Source organism: Berghia stephanieae, chromosome 13, assembly GCF_034508935.2.
Source record: "Berghia stephanieae isolate SIO BIC M18660-M18661 chromosome 13, UCSD_Bste_1.3, whole genome shotgun sequence".
Taxonomy (NCBI): Eukaryota; Metazoa; Mollusca; class Gastropoda; order Nudibranchia; family Aeolidiidae; genus Berghia; species Berghia stephanieae.
The window spans coordinates 8482802-8497801 of NC_088372.1; the positions used below are offsets into that span (position 1 = coordinate 8482802).

Genomic DNA, 15000 nt, shown 5'->3' on the forward strand with positions numbered 1-15000 from the left:
CGTACTTAGTTACCTCCTCCTCCTATATTCGTTGACTAGAAATAGAAACACACACGTCCCTTCTCACGAATAACGTATAATCAGCCAATCTCACAACACATGTTACACATTTTTAAAATGCCACATTACGTTCACACATTAAAATTTTTAAAATTATTTCATTAACTGCATAATGACCTGTATGAAATAATAAAAATAGCCACGATCTTTTTAACGATAATTATAATTTCGTTTCTATAAAATCCAACCGGTAGCTCGTAACACGGGCTGTTCGTCTTTAATTATAATATTCTAAACACAACACAATACAGACAGCGACAAAGGCTTGCCCATATGACACACTCGTTGTAAAGTACGTATTGAATAGTTGAGTGATAAAAACTGTTAGTAATGATATAATGTTATAGTCGCTATTTTTATCAAGTAGGCTAGAATGAACCATGAACCACCCCTGCAGCTTGTCAGTTAGCAACACACTCACTCACACACTCCCGCAGTGATAATGAATAATAATATTATAACTTATAGATAGTATGCGCTTGGCTTAGAAGCTCACAACATTGCCATTCGGAAGGTATAACGGACCAACACACAAAACTGTGTGTAACCTTGAACGTCTGGTTAATACAGTTTAGTGAGAATTAATCATAAACGCGTATGGCAAAAAGCAATAAAAAGACCTGAGTGACGTCAATTTCATTTTATCTATAACAATGGTGTAATGTTACAGTTTGCGAAGATAACATTTCACGGTGTGGTGCAATCTGCCAAGGCCATGAAGGGGAATTCCCTAAGTTGGTCGATGCTCGCCAGACAGACAGCCGGTGTGGGGGGATGTTTGAGTCAGCGTGAGTGTGTGGGAGTGTGTGTGCGTGTGTGTGTGGGGGGGGGGGGGGGGACGGTTCTCAACATGTTGTCCGAGAAATAGGAGAGCTTACGCTGTTTCTCGGATGTGGTACTCAATGAAAACGATGTAAAGATAGTATGCGCTTGGCAAAGAAACACACAACATTGCATGCGAGAGCGTTTCCTTCGTTAACGAAGGACACGGCAAGAGGGATAACGAACCGACACACAAAACTGTGTGTAATCTTGAACGTTAATAGTCTGGTTAATAAAGTTTAGTGAGAAGTACTCATAAACATGGATGGCAACAAAACAATAACAAAGGCCTGAGTGAAGTTAACTTCGATCTATCAAGATTGGTGTGAGTGCGTGTGTGTGGGTGTGTGTGTGTGTGTGTGTGTGGGTGTGGGGAGGGGGGGGGGAGGTGAGGTGTTCTCAATGAAAACGAAGTGTTAGATTCTTTACCTATTTTTTTCTCACTTTTATGTATGTTGTCATCAAGTTGTATGAATTATTGGCGAAAGCCTAAGATTAAATAAACTTTTAAACTTTGAAACTAAGAAGCTCATAACATTGCCATCCGGAAGTATAACGGACCAACACATAAAACGGTGTGTAACCATGAACGTTTATAGTCAGGTTAATACAGTTCAGTGAGCATTACTCATAAACGCGGATGGCAAAAAAACAATAACAAAGACCTGAGTGACGTCATCTGCATACTATCTATAGGGGTGGATAAATAGGTGGGTGGACAGATGGATGGATAAAAGTAAAGATAGAAAGATAGTAGCTAGATCGATAGATAGATAGATAGATAGATAGATAGATAGATAGATAGATAGATATATAGATAGATAGATAGGTGGATGGATAGATAGATTAATGAATAGATATATAGAAGATAGATAGATTGATAGAAAGGTAGATTGAGATATATTGAAATACATACCCTTATCGTAGCTAAAAGATATAATATATGAAAAATAAAGAGAACACATGAACTTACCAGACATCAGAGGTCCAAAGGTTATTTTACACATTCCAACTTACATCTAGTTTTATGAATGTCATTATATTATAAACATCTAACGTTTAAAATAGTATATTTGACATAAATATTATAAACACTTGACTCTGAATCATATCGCCTAGCATGAGTAATAGCAGAAGTATTAACAAAAGTAGTTGTAGTTGAAGTGGTTATAGATAGAGAAGTGGTAGTATTAAGTAGAAGTGGTAGTAAAGGAAGTAATAGTAGTAGTAGTGGTGATGGTGGTGGTGGTGGTGGTAGTAGTAGTAGTAGTAGTAGTAGTAGTAGTAGTAGTAGTAGTAGTAGTAGTAGTAGTAGTAGTAGTAATAGTAGTAGTAGTAGTAGTAGTAGTAGTAGTAGTAGTAGTAGTAGTAGTAGTAGTAGTAGTAGTAGTAGTAGTAGTAGTAGTAGTAGTAGTAGTAGTAGTAGTAGTAACGAGTTAAATAAATACAAAGAGATGAAAGAATACGTTTATTCCACCCCTCCATGTAAGATTATTATATATTGTGAAACCAAATGGTATGGTATTAGTACTTCTATTCACCATAATTTGTATCTGTCTCCTTCTGCTTGAATGACAATTTGACCCAAAACTAAAAAAGTTGGATTTGTATTCATGCGCACCAAAAGGTTATTTATCATCATCATCATCATCATTGCCTTTTTCACCCTGGATCAGGGTATAGGCCACAGACAAACAATTTCCATCCTTCTCTATCATCATCATCATCATCACCATTGTCTTTTTCACCCTGGGTCAGGGTATAGGCCACAGACAAACAGTTTCCATCCTTCTCTATCATCATCATCATCATCACCATTGCCTTTTTCACCCTGGGTCAGGGTATAGGCCACAGACAGACAGTTTCCATCCTTCTCTATCATCATCATCATCATCACCATTGCCTTTTTCACCCTGGGTCAGGGTATAGGCCACAGACAAACAGTTTCCATCCTTCTCTATCATCATCATCATCATCACCATTGCCTTTTTCACCCTGGGTCAGGGTATAGGCCACAGACAAACAGTTTCCATCCTTCTCTATCATCATCAACATCATCATCATTGCCTTTTTCACCCTGGGTCAGGGTATAGGCCACAGACAAACAGTTTCCATCCTTCTCTATCATCATCATCATCACCATTGCCTTTTTCACCCTGGGTCAGGGTATAGGCCACAGACAAACAGTTTCCATCCTTCTCTATCATCAACATCATCATCATTGCATTTTTCACCCTGGGTCAGGGTATAGGCCACAGACAAACAGTTTCCATCCTTCTCTATCATTATCATTATCATCATCATCATCATCATCATCATCATCATCATCATCATCATCATCATCATCATCATCATCATCATCATTGGCTTTTTCACCCTGGGTCAGGGTATAGGCCACATACAAACAATTTCCATCCTTCTCTATCATCATCATCATCATCATCACCATTGCCTTTTTCATCCTGGGTCAGGGAATAGGCCACAGACAAACAGTTTCCATCCTTCTCTATCATCATCATCATCATCATTGCCTTTTTCACCCTGGGTCAGGGTATAGGCCACAGACAAACAGTTTCCATCCTTCTCTATCATCATCATCATCATCATCATTGCCTTTTTCACCATGGATCAGGGTATAGGCCACAGACAAACAGTTTCCATCCTTCTCTATCATCATCATCATCATCATCACCATTGCTTTTTTCACCCTGGGTCAGGGTATAGGCCACAGGCAAACAGTTTCCATCCTTCTCTATCATCATCATCATCATCACCATTGCCTTTTTCACCCTGGGTCAGGGTATAGGCCACAGACAAACAGTTTCCATCCTTCTCTATCATTATCATTATCATCATCATCATCATCATCATCATCATCATCATCATCATCATCATCATCATCATTGCCTTTTTCACCCTGGATCAGGGTAAAGGCCACAGATAAACAGTTTCCATCCTTCTCTATCATCATCATCATCATCACCATTGCCTTTTTCACCCTGGGTCAGGGTATAGGCCACAGACAAACAGTTTCCATCCTTCTCTATCATCATCATCATCATTATTGCCTTTTTCACCCTGGGTCAGGGTATAGGCCACAGACAAACAGTTTCCATCCTTCTCTATCATCATCATCATCATCATCACCATTGCCTTCTTCACCCTGTGTCAGGGTATAGGCCACAGACAAACAGTTTCCATCCTTCTCTATCATCATCAACATCATCATCATTGCCTTCTTCACCTGGGTCAGTGTATATGCCACAGACAAACAGTTTCCATCCTTCTCTATCATCATCAACATCATCATCATTGCCTTTTTCACCCTGAGTCAGGGTATAGGCCACAGACAAACAGTTTCCATCCTTCTCTATCATTATCATTATCATCATCATCATCATCATCATCATCATCATCACCATCATCATCATCATCATCATTGCCTTTTTCACCCAGGGTCAGGGTATAGGCCACAGACAAACAATTTCCATCCTTCTCTATCATCATCATCATCATCACCATTGCCTTTTTCACCCTGGGTCAGGGAATAGGCCACAGACAAACAGTTTCCATCTTTCTCTATCATCATCATCATCATCATCATTGCCTTTTTCACCCTGGGTCAAGGTATAGGCCACAGACAAACAGGGTATATGCCACAGACAAACAGTTTCCATCCTTCTCTATCATTATCATTATCATCATCATCATCATCATCATCATCATCATCATCATCATCATCATCATCAGATCATCGCCATCATCGCCAGATCGTAACAACGCCAACCCACTCTGCTGGTCATATTTTAGATTGGTTAATTGTAGAAAATTCAGAGTTCCAAAAAACCAACGCCACCGTCGATTATCTCCCCTTTTCGGACCACTCCCTCATTTCTTTCAATCTTGACGTTTCAAAACCATGCCAAGAAACCACCACCACATCAACCAGAAACATTAAAGGCATTAATTTGGACAATTTCATAGGCGATTTAGAAACAAAACTTACTAAAAATTCAATTATTTCTCCAGACCAGTGGAATAGTTGTCTCATTGAAACGCTTGACAAACATGCGCCATTCCAAACAAGGACCGTCACCAACCGCAAGTATGCTCCGTGGTATACGTCGGACGTTAAGGAAGCTAAAACGAAGTGTCGGAGAGCAGAAAGACTGCTGAAAACATTAGGCCTCATGATTCATCGTGAAATATTCAAGAGTGCATTTCGTGCCTGGAAGAGAACAATAAAGAAGGCAAAGACCACGTATTTTCTTTCAAAATTTGAAACTTCTAAATCTTGTAAACAATTATTTAACATCTGCAATGATCTACTTGGACGTGAAAGATGCACTTCATTACCATCTACAACCAATCAAAGAGACTTGCCAGACACATTTGTCAACTTTTTTAAAGACAAAATCCATAACATTCGTTCAGAACTAGATCGGCATGAACCATTTATAGATACAAATACATTCTGTGGTACCCCTTTAGACAAGTTCCAACCAGTTTCACCTAGTTTCATAAACGAGTTGATAAAAAAGCCCCCATTAAATCCTGCGACCTTGATCCCCTACCAGCACAGCTTTTGGCCAGCTCCATCGATACATTATTACCATCCATTACATTAATCATAAATACATCCATACTGACTGGCGAAGTTCCATCGTGCTTTAAAAGTGCCCTCGTCAAACCACTTCTGAAGAAACCATCACTGGACCACAATATATTAAACAATTATCGTCCTGTATCAAATTTACCTTTTTTGTCAAAACTTTTGGAGAAGGTAGTTCTTACACAATTAACATCTCATCTTAAGAACAACAGTTTGGAACAACCCTTTCAGTCAGCCTACAAACATCAACACAGTACTGAAACGGCGCTTCTTAAAATCTTTAATGACTTGTTATGTAATGCTGATGCTAACAATATCAATGTATTATGCCTTTTAGATCTTTCAGCTGCCTTTGACACCATTGACCATGACATTTTGTTAAGAAGACTAGAAAATACGTTCGGCATAAAAGGAATTGCCTTAAATGGTTTACATCATATTTACAGGATCGATGGCAGACTGTCGTGGTGAATGGTGTTCAGTCAGAACAAGTTTTAATAAATTTTGGAGTGCCACAAGGCTCTGTTCTTGGCCCTGTCCTTTTTACTGTATATATGCAGCCCCTTTCTAGTGTGATATCCAGATTCAATCTGAGTTATCATTTTTATGCAGATGATACGCAAATATATGATTCAGCACCCCTTAGTAATTTACAGTTCTTAATACAACGAATTACGAGCTGTTTTAATGAGATTAAATCTTGGATGTACCACAATAAGTTAAAATTAAATGATAGTAAAACTGAGATTTTAATGTGTGGAAGACCGAGTATCCTTAAACAGGCAAATAAATCACTAATTACTCTCGGAAATAGCACAATAGAATTTTCAAATAAAGCAAAAAACCTTGGCGTCATCATTGATAAAGATCTTTCCATGACAAGCCACGTGAATAACACCATACAATCTATGTACATAGAAATGAAAAAAATAAGCAAAATTCGTAATTTAATACCGAAGCATATAACAGAACTTTTAATTAATTCCTTGGTTTTATCTAAATTGGACTATTGTAACTCCCTTTGGGCGAATTTAACTAAAGACAAAATTAGCAAACTTCAGGTTGCTCAAAATAACGCAGCCAGGCTCATTGTACGCAATAACAAAAAATACCCGTCAGCAACTCTTCTTCTCCGTGAGCTACATTGGCTTCCTGTTGAAAAAAGAGTTGCCTATAAGATTTGTACTGTTGTCTACAAATCCCTAAGCACGAACAGTCCCTCCTATATTAAAGACCTTCTAAACATATATGTCCCCAATAGAAACTTGAGGTCAAGCAATGACCAATCAATCCTTGTCAAACCTAAGCCATTGCGTAAAATAGGTGAACAGTCTTTTCAATTTTCGGCCCCCCATTTTTGGAACTCTCTCCCGTCACACGTGAGATGCTCGGATTCGTTGACAACGTTCAAATCTCGCTTAAAGTTTTATCTTTTTACGTCATAATGTTGCAATATTATTTTCATATTTTGTTGTTGTTAAATTGAATTCGTATCACGTTTCCTTCACACTTGTCTCACTGTAATATGTTTTGTTTTATATCACTGTAAAGCGCTTAGAGCCTGTGACAACGGGGTAAAGCGCTATATAAATGCCATTTATTGTTATTATTATTATTAAACAGTTTCCATCCTTCTCTATCATCATCATCATCGCCATTGCCTTTTTCACCCTGGGTCAGGGTATAGGTCACAGACAAACAGTTTCCATCCTTCTCTATCGTCATCATCATCATCATTGCCTTTTTCACCCTGTTTCAGGGTATAGGCCACAGACAAACAGTTTCCGTCCTTCTCTCTCATCAACATCATCATCATTGCCTTTTTCACCCTGGGTCAGGGTATAGGCCACAGACAAACAATTTCCATCCTTCTCTATATCTCATCATATGCTTGCCTTTTTCACCCTGGGTCAGGTATAGCACAGACAAACAGTTTCCTCCTTCCTATCATCAACATCATCATCATTGCCTTTTTCACCCTGGTCAGGTATAGGCCACAGACAAACAGTTTCCAGTCCTTCTCTACTCATCAACATCATCAATCTCATTGCCTTTTTCACACTCTGGGTCAGGGTATAGGCCACAGACAAACAGTTTCCATCTTCTCTCATCTTCATCAATCACATTGCCTTTTTCACCTGGCAGTATACCACAGACAAAATTGCAACTTCTATCTCATCATATATCTATCTTTGTTTCACGGTCGTATAGGCACAGACAAACAGTTTCCATCCATCTCTATCATCATCATCATCATCATTGCTTTTTCAACCCTGGTCAGGTATAGGCCACAGCACAGTTATCTCTTATATATATCATCACATTCCTTTTTACTTTATAGCCAACAAACATTTCCATCCTTCTCTATCATCATCATCATCACATTGCCTTTTTCACCCTGGGTCAGGGTATAGGCCACAGACAAACAGTTTCCATCCTTCTCTATCATCATCATCATCACCATTGCCTTTTCACCCTGGGTCAGGGTATAGGACAACAGTTTCCATCTTCTCACATTACAGTTTCATCATCATTCTCTCTCATCTCATCATACATCAATCATCATTGCCTTTTTCACCCTGGGTCAGGGTATAGGCCACAGACAAACAATTTCCATCCTTCTCTATCATCTCATCATCTTATCACCATTGCCTTTTTCACCCTGGTCGGTAGCCAAAAACATTCATCTTTTACATCATCCTCATCATCATGCCTTTTTCCCCTGGTCAGGTATAGGCCACAGACAAACAGTTTCCATCCTTCTCTATCATCATCATCATCACATTGCCTTTTTCACCCTGGGTCAGGGTATAGGCCACAGACAAACAGTTTCCATCTTCTCTATCGTTCATCATCATCATTGCTCACCTTCATATGCAAGAACATCATCTTCTATATCATATCATTGCTTTTCACTGGTGGATAGCAAACAACATTCCATCTCTCTATCTATCATCAACTCATTGCCTTTTCACCTGGTCAGGGTATAGCCACAGCAAACAGACTTACATCATTCATCATCATTGCCTTTTTCACTGTCTATAGCACAGAAACAGTTTCATCTCATCATCTCATTCTACACTCACTGGGTCAGGGTATAGGCCACAGACAAACAGTTTCCATCCTTCTTCATATCATCATCATCATCACCATTGCCTTTTTCACCCTGGTCAGGGTATAGCCAAGACAACAGTTTCCATCCTTTCTATCATCATTCATCACCATTGCCTTTTTCACCCTGGTCAGGTATAGGCACAGACAAACAGTTTCCATCCTTCTCTTCTCATCATCATCACATTGCTTTTTCACCTGTCGGTATAGGCCACAGACAAACATTTCCTCTTCTCTCATCACATCAACCATTGCCTTTTTCACCGGGTCAGGTATGGCACGACAAACGTTTCATCCTTTCTATCATCATCATCCACATTGCTTTTTCACCCTGGGTCAGGTATAGGCCACAGACAAACGTTTCATTTTTATACATTCATTCATCTATCACATCATCTCTATCATCTATATCATTCCTTTTTCACAGGCGGTATAGGCACGACAAACATTCATCCTCTATATCATCAATCTATCATTATCATCTTGCTTTTCACCTGGTCAGTTGCACAGACAAACAGTTTCCATCCTTCTCTATCATCATCATCATTGCATTGCCTTTTTCACCCTGGTCAGGTATAGGCACAGACAAACAGTTTCATCCTTCTCTATCTCATCATATCATCATTGCCTTTTCACCTGGGGTTAGGCACAGACAACAGTTCCATCTTCTCATCACACATCATCATTGCCTTTTTCACCCTGGGTCAGGGTATAGGCCACAGACAAACAATTTCCATCCTTCTCTATCAATCATCATCACATCATTGCCTTTTTCACCCTGGGTCAGGGTATAGTCACAGACAAACAGTTTCCATCCTTCTCTATCATCATCATCATCACCATTGCCTTTTTCACCCTCGGTCAGGGTATAGGCCACAGACAAACAGTTTCCATCCTTCTCTATCATCATCATCATCATCGACATTGCCTTTTTCACCCTGGGTTAGGGTATAGGCCGGTATAGGCCACAGACAAAAAATTTCCATCCTTCTCTATCATCATCATCATCATCATCACCATTGCCTTTTTCACTCTGGGTCAGGGAATAGGCCACAGACAAACAGTTTCCATCCTTCTCTATCATCATCATCATCATCATTGCCTTTTTCACCCTGGGTCAGGGTATAGGCCACAGACAAACAGTTTCCATCCTTCTCTATCATCATCATCATTCATCATCATTGCCTTTTTCACCATGGTCAGGGTATAGGCCACAGACAAACAGTTTCCATCCTTCTCTATCATCATCATCAATCATCATCACCATTGCTTTTTTCACCCTGGTCAGGGTATAGGCCACAGGCAAACAGTTTCATCCTTCTCTATCATCATCATCATCATCACCATTGCCTTTTTCACCCTGGGTCAGGGTATAGGCCCAGACAAACAGTTTCCATCCTTCTCTATCATCAATTCATCATCATCATCATCATCATCATCATCACATTGCCTTTTCACCCTGGGATCAGAGTATAGGCCACAGACAAACAGTTTCCATCCTTCTCTATCATCAACATCATCATCATTGCATTTTTCACCCTGGGTCAGGGTATAGGCCACAGACAAACAGTTTCCATCCTTCTCTATCATTATCATCATATCACCATCCTTATCACCATCATATCATCAGACAATCATTCCATCTCATCATCATTATCATTATCATCACCATTGCCTTTTTCACTCTGGGTCAGGGTATAGGCCACAGACAAACAGTTTCCATCCTCTCTATCATCTATCATCATCATCATCATCATACCATTGCCTTTTTCACCCTGGGTCAGGGTATAGGCCACAGACAAACAGTTTCCATCCTTCTCTATCATCATCATCATCATCATTGCCTTTTTCAGCCTGGGTCAGGGTATAGGCCACAGACAAACAGTTTCCATCCTTTTCTATCATCATCATCATCACCATTGCCTTTTTCACCCTGGGTCAGGGTGTAGTCACAGACAAACAGTTTCCATCCTTCTCTATCATCATCATCATCACCATTGCCTTTTTCACCTTCGGTCAGGGTATAGGCCACAGACAAACAGTTTCCATCCTTCTCTATCATCATCATCATCATCGCCATTGCCTTTTTCACCCTGGGTTAGGGTATAGGCCACAGACAACATTCCATTCTCTCTATCATCATCATCATCATCACATTGCCTTTTTCACCCTGGGTCAGGGTATAGGCCACTGACAAACATTTCCATCCTTCTCTATCATCATCATCATCACCATTGCCTTTTTCACCTGGGTCAGGGTATAGGCCACAAGACAAACAGTTTCCATCCTTCTCTATCATCATCATCATCACCATTGCCTTTTTCACCCTGGGCAGGGTATAGGCCACAGACAAACAATTTCCATCCTTCTCTAATCTTCACCTCATTCATCAAAAATTCATCTTCATCACATCATCATCATCATCACCATTGCCTTTTTCACCCTGGTCAGGGTATAGGCCACAGACAAACAGTTTCCATCCTTCTCTATCATCATCATCATCATCATTGCCTTTTTCACCCTGGGTCAGGGTATAGGCCACAGACAAAACTTTCCATCCTTCTCTATCATATCATCATCCATCACCATTGCCTTTTTCACCCTGGATCAGGTATAGGCCACAGACAAACAGTTTCCATCCTTCTCTATCATTACATCATCATCCATTGCTTTTTCACCCTGGGCAGGGTATAGGCCTCAGACAAACAGTTTACTTCCATCATTCTCTAATTATCATCATCATCATCATCATCATCATCATCATCATCATCATTGCCTTTTTCACCCTGGGTCAGGGTATAGGCCCAGACAAACAGTTTCATCCTTCTCTATCATCATCAATCATCATCATCATTCTTCACATCATCATCACACACATCATCCTCTCATCATCATCATCTCACCATTGCCTTTTTCACCTGGGTCAGGGTATAGGCCACAGACAAACAGTTTCCATCCTTCTCTATTATCATCATCATCACCATTGCCTTTTTCACCTGGGTCAGGGTAGTAGCCACAGACAAACATGTTTTCACTTCCTGTGCCTTCATCTCTTCATCATCATCATCATCCATTGCCTTTTTCACCCCATCATGCCTTTTTCACCCTGGGCCAGGGTATAGGCCTCAGACAAACAGTTTACATCCTTCTCTTTCATCATCATCATCATCATCATCATCATCATCATTCACTCAGTATACATCACATTCATCATCATCATCATCATCATCACATTGCCTTTTTCACCCTGGGTCAGGTATAGGCCACAGACAAACAGTTTCCATCCTTCTCTATCATCATCATCATCATCACCATTGCCTTTTTCACCCTGGGTCAGGGTATAGGCCACAGACAAACAGTTTCCATCCTTCTCTATCATTATCATCATCACCATTGCCTTTTTCACCCTGGGCCAGGGTATAGGCCTCAGACAAACAGTTTACATCCCTTTTCTCATCATCATCATCTTTCATCATCATCATCATTCCATCTTCAACAAACAATTTCCATCCTTCTCTATCATCATCATCATCATCATCATCATCGCCTTTTTCACCCTGGGTCAGGGTATAGGCCACAGACAAACAGTTTCCATCCTTCTCTATCATCATCATCATCATCATTGCCTTTTTCACCCTGGGTCAGGGTATAGACCACAGACAAACAGTTTCCATCCTTCTCTATCATCATCATCATCACCATTGCCTTTTTCACCCTGGGTCAGGGTATAGGCCACAGACAAACAGTTTCCATCCTTCTCTATCATCATCATCATCACCATTGCCTTTTTCACCCTGGGTCAGGGTATAGTCACAGACAAACAGTTTCCATCCTTCTCTATCATCATCATCATCATCACCATTGCCTTTTTCACCCTGGGTCAGGGTATAGGCCACGGACAAACAGTTTCCATCCTTCTCTATTATCATCATCATCACCATTGCCTGTTTCACCCTGGGTCAGGGTATAGTCACAGACAAACAGTTTCCATCCTTCTCTATCATCATCATCATCATCGTCACCATTGCCTTTTTCACCCTCCGTTAGGGTATAGGCCACAGACAAACAGTTTCCATCCTTCTCTATCATCATCATCATCATCATCATTGCCTTTTTCACCCTGGGTCAGGGTATAGGCCACAGACAAACAGTTTCCATCCTTCTCTATCCCGAGCTATTTATCTCGTTCCATATCTTATCACTTCTCTGTATAGATAGTATGCAGATGACGTCACTCAGGCTTTTGTTATTGTTTTTGCCATCCGCGTTTGTGAGTTGTTCTCACTAAACTGTATTAACCAGACTATAAAAGTTCATGGTTACACAGAGTTTGTGTGTTGGTCCGTTATACTTCCGGATGGCAATGTTGTGAACGCCTTGGCCAAGCGCATTCTATCTATAACAGCTTCTTTAATTCTTCTCCATGTTCCTCGTGGCCTTCCCCTTTATCTTCTGCCCTGAGGGTTCCAATTTAATACTTTCTTTGTTATAGTAGAGTCATTCTTTCTAAGGGTGTGTCCAATCCACCTCCATCGTCTTCTTCCGACTTCCTCTCCCACTGATTTCTGCTTTGTCCACTTCTTCATTTTTCAATTCTATCCATTCATTTTATTCTGAGTAGCTTACGCATGCACCTGTTTACGAAAATCTGTACCCTCCTTATACATGCCTGTGATGCATTCCAAGTTTCACATCCATACAGTAGGACCGACTTCACGTTTGAGTTGAAAAGTCTTAGCTTTAGTCGAAGGCAGATTTCTTAAGTTCTCCAAACTCTGTTCAAAGTTGTGAATGTCGCCTGTGCCTTTCCTATCCGTGCTTTCACCTCTGCTTCCGTGCATTCTTCAATATTCTGCAATCGTTGAATAAAAGTTTTATTCAACGCGTTCAATGCATTATTCAACGATTACGTATTTACTTAGAAATGATAGGGTTTTTAACAATGAGAGGGCTGGAATAATAGGTAATATTTTTCACCATTTTTGATAGACGTGGGAGTTCCATGATTTTTTTTCTTCTAATAAACACAAACAAAACTTCTAAACTATCTCCTATTCAATGGTTTTGAAATCATCATTATTAGTTTGGAATGTTCTAGTGTGAGATTTAATAATTTTGATATGATATTATCAGGTTCTATAGATAGAACGAAGATGACGTCACTCAGGTCTTTGTTATTGTTTCTTGCCATCCACGTCTATGAGTAATTATCACTAAAGCTGTAGCTTTTGATTGCAACTCACAATTAACTCTTACTTTCACTAAATTGTATTAATCAGACTATAAAGATATTAGGTTACACATAATTTTGTGTGTTGGTATGGCTGGCGAATTGTATGAGATTTTTGGCTATAAGATAGTATGCGCTAGCCTAAGAAGTTCACAACATTGCCATCCGGAAGTATAACGGACCAACACACAAAACTATGTGTAACCATTAACATTTATAGTAAAAACAGTATAGTGAAAGTTACTCACAAACGCGAATGGCAAAAACAATAACGAAGACCTGAGTGACGTCATCTTCGTTCTATCTATACGCACAGAATTGATAAGCGTTTTAGTTTACACATAATTTTGTGTGTTGATACCTGGCTGGCGGATGCTGCGACTATTTTAACTGAGCACATGGCATCAATCTGAGTGGACGCAATGTTATTCTCAAACAGCCATTGGCCAGGGGAGTGAGTTTGTTATAACACATTCACCGAATATAGATAGAATGCGCTTGGCCAAGGAGTTCACAACATTGCCATCCGGAAGTATAACGGACCAACACACAAACTCTGTGTAACCATGAACTTTTATAGTCTGGTTAATACAGTTTAATGAGAACAACTCACAAACGCGGATGGCAAAAACAATAACAAAGGCCTGAGTGACGTCATCTGCATACTATCTATACACACAGTTTTCCAGTTTCCAGTCAAGGGACGTGATTGAGTAAAAGAAAAACATGAAGTTTGAAATAAATGAGTTATCTCCCTTTACTAATGCAGCAGCAAGAGAAGACCAGGAGAGATGGCACACAATTAATTTGTTTTTTGTTTTTGTTTTTGTTTTTGTTTAGTTATTTTGTTGTTTTGTTTTGTTTTTTTGGTCGTTTTTTATTTTTACTTTTTTTTTTTTTTAATTTAGGTTTTTGTTAATTTTTGTTTTTCCTAAATGGATTTTTAATTGATAAATTTCAGGACTTTGTTATTGGTTTTTTTTGTTTGTTTTTTTTTTTTTGTTGTTGTTTTTTTGCCATCCACGTTTATGAGTAATTCTTACTAAACTGTAGTGATCGGATTATAAAAGTTCAAGGTTACACACAGTTTTGTGTGTTGGTCCGTATATACTTCCGGATGGCAGTGTTGTGAGCTTCTTAGCCAAGCGCATACTATCTATAGCCT

The 15000-nt window shown here is 39.6% G+C and overlaps 1 protein-coding gene across 1 annotated transcript in view; it reads right to left on the bottom strand.

Annotated features, from left to right (window-relative positions):
* The window catches only part of LOC144959178 (multidrug resistance-associated protein 1-like), a 12314-nt gene extending 11658 nt beyond the window's left edge, over window positions 1-656 (bottom strand). Inside the window, exon 1 of the mRNA XM_078891712.1 lies at window positions 1-656. This exon is cut by the window's left edge and continues 3 nt beyond it. The gene's annotated coding sequence lies outside the window, so the exon portion shown is untranslated.
* Window positions 657-15000: the final 14344 nt, after the last annotated feature.